Raw genomic sequence first — 19,187 nt, forward strand, 5'->3', positions numbered from 1 at the left:
GGTCGACACACCACAAACTTGAGAAAGGTAATGGGTTTGTGTGCTCACTCGTAACACATGTAGGAAGATACGTTATGTTATGGACAGAATGTTCATCAAAATGCTCATAACTGATATCAAACGCATATGCCAAAGATATGATTTCACTCGGACTTCAAGATGCATAAAATTTCAATGGCCAGTAGATTAAAACTTCCCACAGAGATGCGCCAGGGAAGAGCTAAGAGACATTACCTCTGTTCTAACAAATTCTCTCCCACTCTGAGCATTTTTCATGTTAGTTGTCAATATACACGCAGCTATCTGATGACTACCAAAAACAAAACTATATAAACGGATTTGGTAATATTTTAACACAGTGGTGGAGTGGAGTTTATACCACAAACTGGCGCTGGTTAATATATCACAGTAGAGTTATATATTGCAGTTATGATACCACTCCATAATATTTGGTATGGCAACTGGTGGGGAGAGCGATAGGCTGAGCGTTAGGCTGAGAATGACAGAGCTGAAATGCACAAAAATGCCACAAAACTAGTGGCTCACACAAGATTTGAACAGGTTAGGAAGGAACCTGCTCTGATACCATGTTAAACACACACATGGCAGAAAGATTATGAAACATAAAACATGAGAGTACATTTTTTTTATTAACAAATGATATACATTTATAGTACATGGTGTGACCATTGGGTTCCACATTCCAAGGTCTCTTGGACATCCTTAGTCTATTTCGCTTCCACACTAACCCATAGAGGATTAGGTGTCCAACAAATACAACAGTAAAAAAAATTCCCTGCCCTATCCAAGGCCCAATTGACTAGGACTGGAAAGGAGATGATTCATGGCAAAAAATAAATTAAATATCATAAAATATATTAAAAATATAAAAGAAAACCATAAAAATGTAAAAGAAAAAAAAAACCAGAATTAACTCGTAAAAATGAAAAATTTTGATAAAAAAATTAAAAAATATAAAACGAAAAACAAAAAAATAAAAAAATATATATATCATTTAAGAATAAATAAATAAAAATTAAAAAAAAAAACATTTTTCTAAGTTAAAAATAAAAAATTAAAACTAAAACATCATTTAAAAAAATGTTCAATAAATACCGAAAAATAAAATTAAATAAAATAAAATAAAGCAAATAAGAAAATTTGAAAACAATTAAAAAAAAAATCAAATTAAAATCAAGAAAAAATATATAATATAAAATTAAATTATATAAAAAAATAAAAATAAAAATAAAATAAAAAAGATTTAAATTAAAAAAAAAAAAAATTTCTACAAATTAGGAAAAAAAAAAAAAAAAAATTAAATTTAAAAATAAAAATGAAAGCAATTAAAAAAATTACTAAAAGAAGAAATTTCAGAAAAACTATTAATAGAAAACAATAAAAAAATATAAACAAAAAACAATTAAAAAATATATAAAAGAAACACACACACACACACACTATATATATATATATATATATATATATATATATATATATATATATATATATATATATTAAAAGCATTACCCCTACCCCCCCGTTCCGCCCAACCCCAACCCCAACCCCTCGCTTTTCCCAACCCCATCGCGTCCCTCTGCCTCCCCACCCCCTCTCTCCCCATACCCTCCTCCCACCCTAACCCCCCTCCTCCCCTCTCGCCTACCCCGCCTGCCCTCGCCACCCCACTCGCTCCCTCCCCCCAACCTTCGCCTCTCCCCTTCCCCCTCCCTACCCAATCCATGACCCCCGACACCCCCCCTGCCCCCCCCCCCCCCCCCCCTCCTCACCCCATGACCCTCCCCACCTGGCCCTCCCAGCCAGCCTGGGCCCCGAGCCAGTAGCCTCTTGCCCGCAAGCTCGGGGACCCAGCGGGCGGGGAGGGTCGTCGAGTGAGGGAGGGGGGGGGGCATCGAGGGTGGGGGAGGAAGGGAGAGGGGAGAGAGGAGGGCTAGGGGAAGGGAGTGGGTGGGGTGGGGAAAGGAGGAGTGGGAGGGGAGAGGGGAGGAGGGGGGTTGGGGTTGGCGAGGCGAGGGGGAGCGAGGGGGTGTGAGTGGGATCTTTTCCACCCCCTCGCTCCCCCTCGCCTCACCAACCCCAACCCCCCTCCTCCCCTCTCCCCTCCCACTCCTCCCTTCCCCACCCCATTACTATTTCTTTAAATTTAGTTTTTTTTTGTTTTTTAATTGCTTTGATTTTTTTTTTAATGTTTTTTTGTTTTTTTGCTTTTTTGTTTTTTGTTTTTTTGTTTTTTTTTATTTTTTTTCTTTTTTTCTTGTTTTCTTTTAATTTTATTTTATGTTATTTCTTAATTTAGTTTTTTTTTTTTTTTTTTTGTTTAACTTTTTATAATTTTTTTTTTTTTTTTTTGGTTATTTTCTTTTACGTTATTTCTTTATTTTCATAATTTTAATTTCAAAAAACAATTCTTTAGTTTTTATTTTATTTTATCTTTTAAATTTTATTTTGTTTATATAACTTATTTAATTTAAATATTTTTAATTTTTTTCTAATTGATTTTTTTTTTTTTTTCTTTGGTAATTATTTTATGTTTCCTTTCTAATGAGGTTTTTCTTTTTTATTTGTTTTTTTAACTTAAAAAAAAAATAGATTTTTTTTTTCTTTAAATTATATATAGATATATATATATATTTAAAAAAATTCATTTTTTTGATTCATTTTTTTGATAATTTTTTATTTATTTTTTGTTGTTTTCTGTTAATTTTTTTTTTTTTACGAGTTGCATTTGGTTTTTTCTTCACAATTTTATAGGTTTTTTGTTTTTTTTTTTTTTTCGTTTTTTATATATACTTTTTGTATTTGATTTTTTTTGTCATGTTTTTTTTTATTTTTATTTTTATGTTTTATTACTAACATGAAAATCACCAAGATTTTTAAAAAAATATTAACACTTAATTCATTAGAAAATTTAAGGTGTAAAAACTAAGCCCACAAAACAAAAAGGGTGGATGCTCATCAGCACTTTTCAAAATCATGATGAAAATCGCTAACAAAAAAAATAAGACCTCTAAAAAAAATCTTTTGATGCTGCATCAACAATTTTCAAAATTAGCATGAAAATCACTAACATTTAAAAAAAAAATGTGTTGATGTTGCATCAACACTTTTCAAAATCTGCATGAAAGTCACTAACATTTAAAAAAATTGTTGATACTTGATACATAAAAAAATTGAAAAATCAGCATGAAAATCACTAACATTTAAACAAATTGTTGATACTTGACAAATAAAAAAATCTAAAGTGGCAAAAATATGCTCCAAAAAGAAAGGTGTATTATGAATTACCATTTTTCAAAATTGAGTGATTTTTTGCTACCTCAGAAAAATCGGTACTAGGTCATTTTCCCATTTGATTGGTAACTATGTTGAATGCAACACCTTATGACAGTCCAATCCTTAACATAGTATGGAATATTACTCCTTGCTTAACTTTAGGGATCATATGGGAGGAGCGTAATGCTCAGGTCTTTAAAAATCAATCCCCATCAATACACAAAGCCTAGGCTCAAATGACTTCTCAAGTAGGAGAAACTATTACATTAGTACATTGGTTCTGAGAGGACTAGGATTGTGCCCTAAGAAAATAATACATTTTTCAATCTCTAAGCATATAACAATAACCTCCTATCCCCTATAGTAGCATCCCTCATCCTTTGATAAGTGGTCCTTCAACTTGGTCCCCCGCCACATAAGGCTTTATAAAACTTAAATTTGATGGAGCTTCTAGAGGAAACCCTCACCCTATACGATATGGGGGAGTGATTAGTAATAGTGAGGGTCGCATTATCCTTATCTATGCGAGCTCACTCAGAACTCTCACAAAAATAGGAATCAGAACTTTGGGCTTTGGAACATGGTCTAACAACTACTCTCAAGCTTTATTATCAACAACTTATAATTGAGGGAGACTCTCTAATAATCATCTCCATTTAAAAAAAGGTGCAGAATGGAACTCCCCTATCCAAGGAATCTTCAAGTTGGTAGCAAGAGTCTCATCTCCAAAAGGTAGTAGGACTTATTCAAAGGATAAAGCACCTCTCTTTTCCGATGTTCCTTGCATAAGAAATAAACTTGTTGATCACCTCGAAAACGATGTTGTGGATGCATAGTGCATGACCTTGGAATTGAACCGATCCTAGTAAGTTCCTATGCAACTAAGAGCTTCATGTGAGAACATCGCCAATTAGGATCTCACCTAGGGTAGTCATGGGTAGGTTGGTTTTCCACCTAGGGACCATGCATCAACCATAGCTCAGTTGTATGCTTAATTAAATACATTCATCCCTAGAGCTTTAACTATCATTGCGAGCTAGTACTATAGAGTTTGTTTTATGATGGATCATGATGATTATAAGGTTAATAAACCTAGGGAGAATTATCTTGGTTTAATGCTCTGACATTTGAGGAGATTACACATTCATTTGATTTCCTGGAGATTCTAAATAAGTTTTCAGTTTTTGTTCAACCTATGGTGTATGTTTATAGCAATACTGATCATCCTCACAACTATCTGGTAGCTCGTGTTAATGTGTACATTTGGGATTCTGCTCTTTTCATCTACATTGAGGTTCAAGATAGTTGTCCACTAGTGATGGGATATCACATGACCTTTAAAATTTCTATCGATGCATAAGGGATCCAACTCGGCACTCTGGTTTGCCTTTCATACCACGGCTAATTGGCCACTCAATGGGGTAATTATATTGGGAGGCATTCATGGCGTTTGAAGCAACTCCTTTGGGTTATTACTTCAATGTTAAGACATGAAGAGGATGGGCTTGAAGCCGCTCGTTTAGGTAATTATTTTGGTCAAATTTTAATATGGCCTATGGTTCATCGTCTTGGTGTGTTGGTGAACAGTAGAATTTTTGTCTCACTTCTTTTGGGAGGTCATAGACGTGAATGAAGGAGTGCAATTTTGTGATGCAAGGTGCTCACTCATGGCTTTATCATGTTCGAAAGTAGGTAATTTTGGTTAGTCTTCTAGTTGGAGGGTTAGGTAAGAGAATGGTTACATGTTCGAGACCCATTGATAGGTTGTTGATTCCTCGGTGACTGCTTGTTAAGCCAAGGCTACTTGTCAGTTGTGGTTGGGGCAATATCGATGTTCGAGGCTAAGGGATGTCATTAAAGGAGTTCTTGTTGTGCATAGTCAATGGACATAGCTCATGATGCATGACTCTTTGCAGCCCATCTACGGTCTCAAGTTACCCAATCTCAATCAATTTGTTCGCTATCCCATATGTAGCTTCTAGTTCTCTTAGATAAGATAACCTATTCATGGTAAGGACATTTATAGTTAGTTTTGTGGCTCTAGCCTAACGTTTTGGTTATCATGTATCATTCTAGAAATCCTTTTCACTCCTACCTATGGTTTTGAAAAACATTTTAGTTAAACTTAGTATATGTAATCTCAAGACTTTAAATTGGGGACTTTGGGCTGGTTTCCTTGTTGGGAAGCCTTTATCACCAATTTAAATTGTTTGTATGCATTTTCATCAGTAATTGAGTATTGAGCCTTATAAAAAAAATCAAAACCATAAAGGATAAAATTTACTCAAAAAAAATTATAGGTTGCCTACACTAATCGAATGTTGTCTTTGATACTAATTGACATTAATCTAACCATGAGAGGATATTAAGATTCATCTTGTGTTAACTTATGAATACTACTCTTCTTTTTAATAGTATTTTTAATTAATCTATTTATAAACCATTATTTCTATTATATAAATTTATATATTTAAATTTAATTATTTTTTCGTGGGTCAAAATTATTCTATTATATGATTAGATAATTACATATGCTATACATGAGTATTGTTTCTCTCCAAGAAATACCAAAATTGATGAAGTATTTCCATGCTTTACGTATTAGCTTCTATTTATAAATAATTACAATAAAAATGTAATATTTCAATAAAATATAAAAATTAAATATATAAAAGAAACATATTTAAATTTCAGAAAATATTATAATCTTTAAATTCTTTAAATATATGTGTTAATTTTCTATTTATATCACAAAACTTTTTATAAATAGTTATAGTAGAACTGTAATATTTTAATAAAATATAAAAATTAAATATATAAACGAAACATATGTATATTAAAAAATACTTTAATTTTTAATTTTATATATATATATATATATATATATATATATATATATATATATATATATATATATATATAATATAAAGTTAAATATATAAAAGAAATATATTTATATTAAAAACATACTTTAAATTTTAAATTTTGTTTATATATATACACATTTAAATTAAATAAATTTATATATTTATAAATAGTTATAATTGAAGTGTGATATTTCAATAATATATAAAAGTTAAATATATAAATCAACCTAGATCTATCTTATTTCTCTATTTGTAACAGGGAATTCAAACTTGTTTTTGAGTGTAAAAATGGAGGAAAGGTTTACACCTAGAGAGATTTGATTTATTTCATGGCTTGATAAATTCTTAGTTAAAATGAATCTATAATGATTGTTAATAATATTATTTATATTATATAAATTTCACACATCCACATATAGAAGTATCCTTATTTTTATTTTTATTACAAGTCATAAAAGATTTAGATATATCACTAAAGTGATTATAACTCTTTCGATTTTAAATCTAATTTAAAGAATGCTATTAAATTAAATTAAAATATGGTTACAAAATCATTATATTAGTTTATGTGGTAAATGGATCTTAGTTTATAGTTACTATTTATATATTATATAATCTAATATAACATGTATATTATAATTTTCTTCTATATAAAAAATGTTTGTATTTTTATTAATAAAAAGAAAATTACAATATAATAAATTGAATTATATTCTTTTAATTACTTTTATCTATTTATTATCAATTCATAGAACATTTAAATGTTTCTCATCATCTACACCTCTACAACATATTTAATCTTTAAATTTTATTGTCATTTATTATATTTTATTATTTTTGAATATATATATATATATATATATATATATATATATATATATATATATATATATATATATATATATATATATATATGAGTTACAACAATTACTTAGATTTAACCCTTACAATAGTATATTAGTAGATTAGGTTTGTTGGTTGGATTGGGCTCTTAAGATATTTTCTCAACTAGTTTGGAATTAGTGGGATCTCATACACACTAGATATATGTGTGATGTATTTTGTTTTGAAATGAAATATATAAATTTTTTTGTGCTTAATTTGTTCACCATGTCTGCTTACATTTCATTTTTGGTCTCAGAGTCCATCTGGGCTTGTCTCCCTCGAGGATGGGCCTAGGAAGATGTAGAGCTTGATAGTTAATTATCCTCTGTACATAAGTAGATCAGCATAAAAATGTGATTACTGGAGTATTAAATTTATTAGTTTTTTGTGTCTCATTTGGTATGATTTTCAGGAGGTTGAGTATAGAATCACCATTAACATATTTTAACAACACATTGGGTTCAATGTCATCGCGTTGTATGGGAAAACATGGGAACCAATGACCCTTCCTATAAGAAAAAGTGGTTAGATGGTGTGCTCACTCCAACCATCAGCTCGGGCGTTCTTCCAAAATTCTTGGATAAGCTCACCATCCATTTATTTCCTCTACCATTCTGCCTTGTCTCTAGGTACTACCATAGGCTCTATAATTTCCTGTGGATGAATGGGACTCTCATATTAGATGTGGCTGAAAGTATTCCATCATGAAAAAAAAAGAGGCTTGAAATAATCTTAAGTTTACGACACCTTTACGGACTTTGGGTAATGTGCGTATTTCTTACTAATATGGTAAAATGTGTGGGATTTCTTACTAATATGGTAAAATATGTTGCCGACACTAATGGTGAACTTCATAGATATATGTCTAAAGAGGTCCTTACAACCATTCAGGCACACAATAGGGCTCTAAAGAGCATAGTGTTGGTCTAGCCATCTACATACAAAGTGTTGAGGATAGACTCATCTATTCCTTTACAGTACTGAAGATCTAAGAAGGATTTCTTCATCAAATCCCATGAAAGGTGTTATACTGTAAAGAAAGGGAAAGATGTTGTGCAGGTATCAGTTGTTTGCCACTAGAGATGCCGAACTATTTTATGGGGATGAGGATTTTGGTCCATGTTAGTCCATGGGTGAGGATGGGAAGAAGATGGAAGAGGGACCTTGTTTTCACCGTGATTCATCTCTTCCTATATCACTTCTTCCTGCCTTACTGCAATATGATTCATCTGCCCTGTTATCGCCAGAAAATTGATCATCCAGCCTAATTTACTAAATGGATGGATCAAAGTACACCATGTAAAGCCAATTTTATTATAGTAAAATTTCTTTCACTATGATAAATTACTTAATAAACCACCTATTTTAAGTAATTTATAGTGAAACCCATGAAGAGTAGTTAAATAAATCACTATTTATCTGATTTTCTTCTAGGAATAATTAATTAAGCCATGGCTTTATTATTATTCCTTGTCAAATTTGACCCAATCATGAAAAATAAACAAATAAATCATTATTTATCTTATTTTTCTACAAGAATAATTAATTAATCACTAACTAATTGTTGTTATTTGTTAAATTTGACTAAATCCCTTAGGAATAATTAAATAAATCCTTATTTTTTTATTATTCCTCAACTAATTCCTTAAGATAATAAATAAATCATTTACTTATTTATTATTTCTAAAAAAAAATTAAAATATTTTTTCCCTCCTAAACAAATATAATAAAATATTCCACGTGGTTATTCTAAGAATGCGATCAATAATATTTTATTATTGCTCGTTATTCAAGGATAACTCAATATTTTGTTATAAATAGAAGGGTTTCCCATTCATTATTCACTTTTGATTATTTTCATTGTTGCACCCACTATTGTAAATCTGATTATTCTCATTGTTGCACACCATATTTTTGCTAGGTTTTCACATTATAAAGGAGAGAGACTCTACACAAGCTGAAGCCGTTTGAGGATAGCCAAGAACCCATCCTATAGAGGGGGATTGGTAAGATTTATCTGTTCGCTTCATAGGTGTTATTATAAATTTATTCTTTACATATCTGGTTTCCATTGGAGGATTGGAGTTATTACTCTTTCTTTTTGTTGTTTAATTATGATTATGGCATATATCTGGACGTTGGCAAGTTTTGTTTCTATCAATTGTTGCAGATCTACAATGTTTAGTAGCCATTTGTATTGTAGAGATTGTTTTTCATCCACAATCTTAAGTGTGTTCTTTTCATTCATCATTAAGAACAAAACAGTACAACAAAATTGGGCACTGTATTGGTTTTATACTTCAGATCTAGAAACCTAGGTGACCTTTGGTTTGCAGCTTAGGGTTTCTCCTTTTTTGAATTCTATTCATGTTTCCTAGCTTTTTAACCTTAGATCTGATAAATTTCTAACTTCCGCAAGCTTTTTGGTTGTTTCCGCAGGTCACAGGAACCAGTTGCAACAAAGGCAACACTTTTTTCTGAGATTTTCTGATAGGGAGGAATGGAATATAAATCAAAGTTTTCAACCAGAAAAGTACAATCCCTGAAAAGGAACATGTCAGTACCTACGATTTCTAGGTTTTAGGGTTTTTCTCAGATTGGTTTCTAGGTTTTACAGAGAGTTGTTTGTTGGGTGCCTAACCTCTATCTCATCCCAATTAGGCCTTGATCCACCATGATTTACTCGTTGAAGTCGAAGTTAGCCTCCCCTAGAGCTTCTAGTACACTTCCACCTTTCTAGGAGGGATTTAGCTGAGTGAGTAGTCTGAGTTTTTGCAGCGCTTTCAACCACATTTTCCAGATCTGTACCTTTCTATTTTAGATCCATTAAGATAGGTTTTAACCATCCATATTGTCACATTTTCTCTTGTTTGGTCATTTGCCTTAGGGTCCCATCAGTTTCCAAGGTGTTTCACCCATCTCACTATATTTTAGCAGTGATCTTCCCCTCTGCTTTTTTGTTGTTGCTGCACCACTTTCCAATAGCTTAGAGTCACTTGATCCCTGTCACACTGACACTTAGATCTGTTGACTATTTTAGTGCATTTTCCATTCATCTAGCCACTAATCAGTATAGTTTTTGCAAACCCAGTTTGGGTGGGGTTTAGTTAATTGTTTTCTTGTTCATTTTCTGTTACTAATTTCAATTTATTTTAAGCAAGGTTTTTTATTTTTTACAAATACAATCTTGGCTTAATCAATTAATACACTTTCACACACAAGCACACCTTAAGAGAAGGGCGTTTGGTTTACACTACCAAGCCAAGACTTAACATAATATATTTATCTCCCCTCATTGATACAAAGATATATTATTGAATCTCCATTCACCATTTCTATGTTCTGTGTGTCCTACCACCATTGTGCCACCAAGGAGTTTGTCGCAGTGACTGTTAGGCCTTCACCCCCAGTTTTTGCTTGGGCATATTACCCCTCCCTATTGAGTTCGAGTTCATAGCCCTTTGAGTCTCCACACCGATGCTTTCCCTGGATATTTTGATTCCTCATCTAATTTTGAGCCTCCTTCACCACATATCGTCACCATGTACAAGGCCCACAGCTGACACAGGAACCCAACCTGTTGTTGGCTCCCATTCTATCCTGGTGGTTAGATCAAGCGAAACAATCTCAAGAACCATTACAGCAGCTCCCATGCTCCACTTTATGGCTAGGTTAACTCTACTGGATCTTAACCAGTTGATAAACAACCCCATACACCATGATGCTGGTTGGCCCTCTATGCCAACTAATCTTCCCTCAAACATCCCAAAGTTTGAGGGTATTGCTAGAGACGATCCTACCAACCTTGTCTGATCCTTCCACATGTGGTGTTTGTCCAACTCCATAACCAATGACTCTAATCATCTCTTCCAATGCGCGCTCACTAGAGACGTCGCAAAATGGTATGTTGACCAACCCTCTACCTCTCATACCGTTATCAAAATGCTTAATAAAGCATTCCTTTCCTATTTCAAGTTACCTCTCTGATATGACACTGGTATGGAGCTATTGACAACATTCCATTAGTCCTCGGCCACTCGCCTTTCTGACCATGTTCAAGAGTGTCATTGAAGGAGGAGCACATGTCATTCCTCGGCTTTTGAAGGCCATTCCTATCTACCAGGAAATATGTCGCATCTCGTTTTCGTCAGACTGAGTAATAATATCTCTAGACCACTTTTAGATACGATATAATTTATGCACAATCTGGTTATGTCTATATCATCATTCCATACCTCTCTCGTCTTGGAAGTGCCAATGCACCGAGGGCATCTCACACTGCCAACGGTATCGTTGGATCCATTTCACACTCTTCGTCATACACTCAGCAGAGTTATAGCTACCCAAAAGGGGCACTAGTTCCTCCAACAGTTAGGCCCCTCCTTCTAGCAACATCTTTCTAGGGCCCAAGCCGTCTACCAAATTGTTGCTCCCCCTTATGCACAGTTGAGTGCTCCAGCCCCTGAATCATTAGTGCTACAACATCCCATGCATCCTCAACCCCCGCAACCACTGCCCCCTCATGGTCAAGTGTTTCCATAGTAGAGTGCTACCAATCCCCAAAATTCGAAGAAAAATAATAAGGGGAAGGGTATCAAGGGTAACCAGGGTAACCGAGGTAACCAACCTAGTGAACCCTAGGGGACCCAGCCTAACACTAACAACTAGCAACAGGGCGGTCAGCCCAAGCAGAACAAGGCTATTCATACGAACAAGCCTTTTGCATTTTGTGGTGTACATGGCCACTATACACATGAGTTTCCCCTTTTACCCTAGATGTTCTAAATTTGCGAAGCTCATGCAGCTTCTAGAGGTCAACAATCACTTTAGACTCCTGTTCCATCTCAACTGGAAGTGCTCACAAATCCTTTCCCTCGGCAAGGATTTGTTGCTACTCAACCTCACCCAGGTCAAGCAAGCCATCTCCCCTAACCTTCTAGTCTAGGTGACTACCAGATCCTTATGATGAACTCTGATGATGTTAACCCCTTCAATATCAACCTACAAACTCAGTCGCATCAATATGACAAACCCTTGACTTCGTCAACTACCGAGTCCAAAACCAAAATATCTGCTAAGCCTCTTACGACACCAAATGGTCCTTTATAGATCCCTCAACCTAAGGTTGAGGCCATTCCCAAGATCCCAAAAGGGCCATTACATTGTAACGCCACTTCTAATAGAGCTACCCATACATACAGTATAGTAGACGACTTGGCGCAATCACCTATTTCCATGTCGATGTTGCATGTCCTCCAGTCATACCCTTCCCATAAGAAAGCTCTACTAACTACCTTGGGTGAGTGGATCCTTCTGACAATCATTTTAGCATCCCCCATTACATTCCTCTGTTGCTTTCTAGATACTAGTTAGAGTTCACAATGCCACCATTTCTAGATGCATTATTGATGAAGGCGCATCCACCTATGTGATGTTTTCTATTGTTTGGAAATAGCTTAAGTCACCTGAGTTGTCCCCCTCCACCATCACTTTGCATGCTTGGGATGGAAACTCCTCCTCTCATCCACTCATCTCCCAGCTAGATGAGGACACCATGGAAGCTATGTCTACCCTTGATTACCCCTACCCTTAAGTAAGGGGGCGTTTCAGTAGAGGATTTTGAAGGCCATTTCCTTCCTAATTCTCTCAATGTGCTCTACCTCCAGAAATTTCGCTCATAGCACATCCCTTTGATTTGTGTGTCTTTATTTTTACCATGATGTTAGGTAGATTGCATCATCTCATCAGTTGTGCTTTTCACTTTTCAGATGGATCCATCATCCACACCATATATTAGTCATGTCGACGGTGTGAGTCACTTCTCTCATAATCTAACCTCGACATCCTGTGCCATTTTTACCCCCTTGCATACATTAGTCCTTTCGAATAGCGTGTACATTGGATCTGCCACCAATAATCAGGTTGAATATGATGTAGTGACACGTTTTTTAGTCGATGCCCTTGCTCATTGCATCCTTTATCTTCACGTTCATTTAGATTCCTTTTCTACTTGTCATGCAGTTAAACTCTATCTATCATGTCTATAACCAAGTCCTATTTAGAAAATATCTACGAGTGAAGCTATTGGTACACGAATTTGAAACCATTACTTTTAGGCATGTCCCTAGAGCCCAAAATCACTATGTAGATTCCATTTCTAACAACTTTCTAGATTTACATTTCTCACATGTATAACACCGAAGACAACCATAAAAAAACAAATGTCGAACCACCATCGTAATATAAAACACATAATCATATTATGTATCATAAAAGTGTTTGGAACCATAGTGCTAAATACATCCAACATGCCCATAGCATGTTATAAAAATCAAAATCAATGGGACCTACATGTCCCTACATCTAGTCATTGTCTAGAAAATCTCACGCCAACGAGTCTACTCCACCTGCAAGTAGATCACGTAGTGCTTGACCAACCATCACCACACACCGCACGATACCTCACCACTCTGATGGAAGACCGGTGCACTCATCTGTGTACTGATCCTCTAAGTCATGCCATTCACGCTCTGAAACTCCTGTCAATAGTACATCAAACCTACGATGAAAATCAGCAAACAACGCAGTATCCTCTAGACCCTTCTATAATGATGATGTCCCTCGATATACAGTCCCGGGCGCTGTGGCTCGGCTTGCATATCCTGTCATCTTGACTGGTGCTATGTCTGCAGACATCACATTTCACACTTAGTACCATGTACATGTGATAGAAATATAAAATGCACCATAGAACATAAAAACTTAACACTTACCATCTGGTCCCCATGCTTGCCCAGGAGGAAGTGGCAAGTTAGGATTCCCCTGATAGTTCATCCCGATATAAGGGTAATCTTCAATGTAAAGGGGCATCTGATCCCAGTGTGCAAAAATCTCAGGTCGGAACACATGTCTGACCCCCCCTACTCCTCCGCTCCATAGTAGCTTCCCTCAGCGGCACATCCTGGGCTCCTGTGGACCCCCATCTCAGATTAGTACATGAGGATGGATAGTGGGTATCTTCTCAAATAAGAACGCACACAGTTTTGTACCAAAACCATAGTCCTGATTCACCTACCTCTTACAAAAACTCAACTGTCATTTCACAAACGACAACATCATTTGGGCCCACCCATAATAGGTCCTAGCCAAAACACTCTCAACTAACATCATCTTCCCACTGGTGATGTGGTGGAATGCCCGGTTGCCTAAGACCCGTAGCACAGTTGCAGCAACAACCTATGTATCTAGCCTCTCTAGATCCATAAGCCGGATAGTCATGCCCTTAACACGAACACCCCATTGGCAATGGCACTCCACGAAATCAGTAATGTTCCTCCCATAAGGTAACACTAGATGAATATCCCCCACCACTCTGAGGAGAGGCGGTCTAGTCAAGAAATAAATACCATGTAATGTTAGCTCAATCCTGCGCCCCTGAATGACAAAGACCTCTTGGTTTGGATCCCAATAGCTCACAATTCTCAATAGCAAGGGCTCACCTTCCCTCACCAGTGGGTTCACTACCAACTTGAGAGCCCCTTAATGATCCAATGCCCCTCGAATCACTTGATCCCCCTGGATATTGGATCGAAGAATATCCAAGTCTCATTCACGCTAGTTGATTTTCAGCTCTGCCATGCCTGCAAAACACCACATTTCTTGTTAGTTTAGAGAAGAAAACAATGGTCTACACTAAGCATCCTACAACCCCCACAAATCCAGATAACCAACCCTTCCTCTATCCACAAATCACAATTTTTAACCAAGAAAGTGTAAGCTTGCAGGTTTCAAGTTATTTCCTATGAGCCAGATCATACTTCTCAACCCAGAAAATGCGATCCGACTATGAGCAAGGGAAAGGGTCTCCAAGGGAGCTTCAAGGTACCAAAAATCAGAAAAGAAACCACTAAAATTGAAGAGATGAGTAATGTCACCAACCTAAAAGTTGCAAATCCTAATTCCGATGGTCTTTTTGTTTGCTATTATCTCCATAAGATTTAGGGCATTTTTCTCCTCTCCAAATTCACGATAGCTCACTTAGCAAATTAATCCAAATTGGAGGGGAAACATCTTTTCATAGAAAAATCCCCAATTTTTCAATCACCCATTCTGACTAGACCGTATATTAGTTTGATGAAGCATCAGTATCATTGGAAAGCTCTCACCAAGCTCTAAAATGGGTCTTCCTCAGTTTTTGATGATTTCACACTTCACAAGGAAACCATTTTTTCAAGAATTTCGCTTCTTCGTCTCTCAAAATTTAATTTCATCATAAAGCGACACTTGTACTTTGAGTTCCACCTGATTTTGATAATTTTCATACCATATCATGACTTTTGTCATCAGTAACAATCATTTACTCATGTTTTCATGGTCCCCACCAGGCCTAGTTTGTGTGGCACCATCATCGAGTCACCCTTGTTCAGAGCATCCACAATGAGTCACCCTTGGATTCTTGGAGTCTAATTCATATCCCATCATATCATGTCACAATATTCCATCCATATTTGCATATCGTTCATCTCGTGTTTCCCATTTTGGCCTCCAGTCATATTGTCCCCATCCCCTCCAAATTTGAGTTAGTTGCTACCAGGTCAACCATGCACTTTATGCTCTGACAAGGGACATCACCTGTTTGTCCCTTAGTCCCACATTTCCATTATCCCTCATATCATTCCATCAGTCACATAGCTATTTTCCCTTGTGCTTTGCTGGAGGATCCTCATTGCCTCATCTATCATGGGCCCTATCTTGTTGACATCAGCTCATTTATTCTAGAAGAACGGCCTAGAGGGCAGTGTATCTCGGTTCCATCTTCCATTCTTGTTCGACACCTTGGATCAAGCAAAGGGTCTCATTATTGCCCTTTGTCTTGGTCGTTTCATGTTCGTGACCCATACACTTGATGGTCCAGTGATGCCGCAGATTTTACGAGTGATTCCCAGGTATGTGTGAGATGTTTCAGACCTCATGAGGGGGTGGCCCTTCAAGTAGCCATCCACATGCTCGGATGCATGCCTCCTATGTTATAGCGTCAGATGCAGTTCCAGAGAGTTAATTGATTTAGTTTCTACTGACTGTAGTGTTCATAGCACGCACGTCTCCTTCAGATGATTCGTTCAGTTTTTCAGAGTGCTTCACTATTCAGCAGGGCTTCTCTAGTTGTTCTATCGTCCCTCCCAGAGATTTATTGAGGGAAGGAGCTTTGTATCTCATGTACTAAGATATTATTATATTCATTCCTCACTCATGTTTTTACCAGGTGCATTATGTATATGGGACACATTGTATTATTTTCTGGCTCTGTTATGCCAGCATGTCATGTACCATTCATCATGTAGTTCATTGCCTAGTTTCATGTTTCTTGCCGAACCATTATTTTCGTACTAAGTTATCTCGGTGGGTATGGGTATGCCTCCCCCTCCTCACTGAGGTCGGTACCAAAACATAAAAGGAGACTTGCATTAGTTTCGTCCCCTCTGTCCCTATCCTCTTTCAATTCAGGTTCATTGGTCTCTCTCTCTCTCTCTCTCTCTCTCTCTCCTTGAATCCCTTAGGTTGTCTAAGTGATTTTGTCTTTACAACGTGCTTCGGTCATACATTTTTCTCCTAACACTCGTACATTGAGGGGGAATCTGTTATCACCAAAAAATTGATCTTCTAGCCTAATTTACTAGATGGATCAAAGTACACCATGTAAAACCAATTTTACCATAGTAAAATTATTTTCACTATGAGAAATTACTTAATAAACAACCTTTGTTAAGTAATTTATAGTTAAAACCATGAAGAATAATTAAATAAATAACTATTTATTTGATTTGCTTCTAGAAATAATTAATTAAACCATTGTTTAATTATTATTCCTTGTCAAATTTGACCCAATCATGAAAAATAAACATGTAAATCATTATTTATCTTATTTTTCTACAAGAATAATTAATTAATCACTAATTAATTGTTATTCTTTGTTAAAATTGACTAAGTCCCTTCAGAATAATTAAATAAAACCTTATTTGTTTATTATTCCTTAACAATTCCTTGAGATAATAAATAAATCATTTATTTATTTATTATTTCTATATAAAAGTTTAAATTCTTTTTTACTTCTAAACAAATATAATAAAATATTCTAGGTGGTTATTCCAAGAATGGGATCAATAATATTATATTATTGTTCATTATTCGAGGATAATTCAATACTTTGTTATAAATAGAAGGGTTTCTCATTCATTATTCACTTTTGATTATTTTCGTTGTTGCACTCATTGTTCTAACTTTGATTATTCCCATTATTGCACACCATATTTTTGTTGGATTTTCACATTATAGAGGAAATAGACTCTACACAAGCTAAAGCCATTTGAGGATAGCCAAGAACCCATCCCATAGAGGAGGACTGCTAACATTTATATGTTCTCCTCACATGTGTTATTATAAAATTATTCTTTATGTATCTGGGTTCCATTGAATTATTGGTGTTATTACTCTTTCTTTTTGTTGTTTAACTATGATTGTGGCATAGATCCAGACTTTGGCAGGTTTTGTTTCTATCAGTTGCTATAGATCTACAATGTTTAGCAACCATTTACATTGTTTATATTATTTTCATCCAGAATCTTAAGTGGATTCTTTTGGTAGATCATTGAGAAGAAAACACTACAACATGCCACAAACAATCTTCATATTTGTCCTGTTATGTTACCTTTACAATGCTCATTATTATTTTACTGTAACTTCCACTAGTGTAGATGTTATTGCTAGAGTACATTGTGGGGCCTCAAATGATGAAGAAACTGAATAGCCACAAGTGGGTGGATGCAAGTGATGTTGAGAGTATACTTCTTACCCCGTCATCCATAAATTTCCATGGATATTCCACTAGACAATTCGTCACAACAGATGTGATAATATTATGTTAAAAATATAAAACTTATACACTATTATAGTTTTATTGAAATTTAGCATCTGCTAATTTAACTATAATTAGTTCATGCATCAAATTGGAAATTATGCAAAAAAGTAGAGAACGATAAAATAATCTCATACACAGATACAAGACACAACATATGCTTTGGGAAACCCTTTCGGGAGTAAACCCAACTAGAAGGTGAGGTCGCTTCGCTCTCTTTCTCTGTCTGGAAAATAATATTGCAGGCACAAAGAAGTATTTTTTATGGCCCGTAGGCTACTATAATGTATATATCCTCTCTATGTGCCCTAGCCCCTATCTTTGTTGGCTCTCTTTGCTCAGCTATGGAACAAAATGTTCTTGAAAGAATGGAATGCCTCTTTCTCCTAATGACATGGTTATAACACCCCTTGATAACCTACTAGTGGTAAATTTTATTACATCAAATCTTAACTAGAGATACAATATAGACTCTTCTAGAGTCTTTTACATTGAAAACACGTGGCTAGCCACTTTTTCCATCAAAAACACGTGGCATCCTTTGGAAATATAAGTGTGAAAACAAGAACCTCAACTTCCGAGGGGCATAACTTTTGCATACAAACTCTGATTGATGTGCTTCTTGCACTGTTGGAAATTTCTATGTGTGTGGAATAGCAGGAAAAGGTTCCACGCTAAAGCTAAATGGTTTACCCCCAAACAAATGTTGTTTGATGCGTCGAAACACTCCTAGAAGTTCTTAGACATCATTTCGCCAAATCGTGTCTCGTCGGTAAAAATGGTCCTATGAGCTGATTCCTCCACTTTTTCCACTATGAATGCATGATGATGGATGAAAAATAATATAATGATCCAATATCGATCAGCACCTCACAGAATGGTGTTTGTGATTCATCATCCTACTCAGTTTGGTATATATATGTTGTGATTCATTGTTGAAGCAAAAGTATGCTTTTGATTTTGATATTTATTGTCCATTTCTATTTTAGACATATTGAGTGTCATCAAATCAATATGTGAGTAAGAGTTAGTTAGAATTGACCACTTTAAAACCTATTTTTTTGAAGAAGAGATACTACTAGAAAAAGATTGAACCAAGTGATGAGCACGAGTATTGCAACAAAGATGTTGCAACTCTTGGGGCTACCAACATTATTTCATCAACCTAGGGTTCGTACAAACTTGGAGGTGACACTGTTGTTTACACAAATAGATGTATTTGGTCTATT

Source organism: Pinus tabuliformis, chromosome 9, assembly GCF_031772625.1.
Source record: "Pinus tabuliformis cultivar Carrire ecotype Pingquan chromosome 9, CPIR1, whole genome shotgun sequence".
NCBI lineage: Eukaryota > Viridiplantae > Streptophyta > Pinopsida > Pinales > Pinaceae > Pinus > Pinus tabuliformis.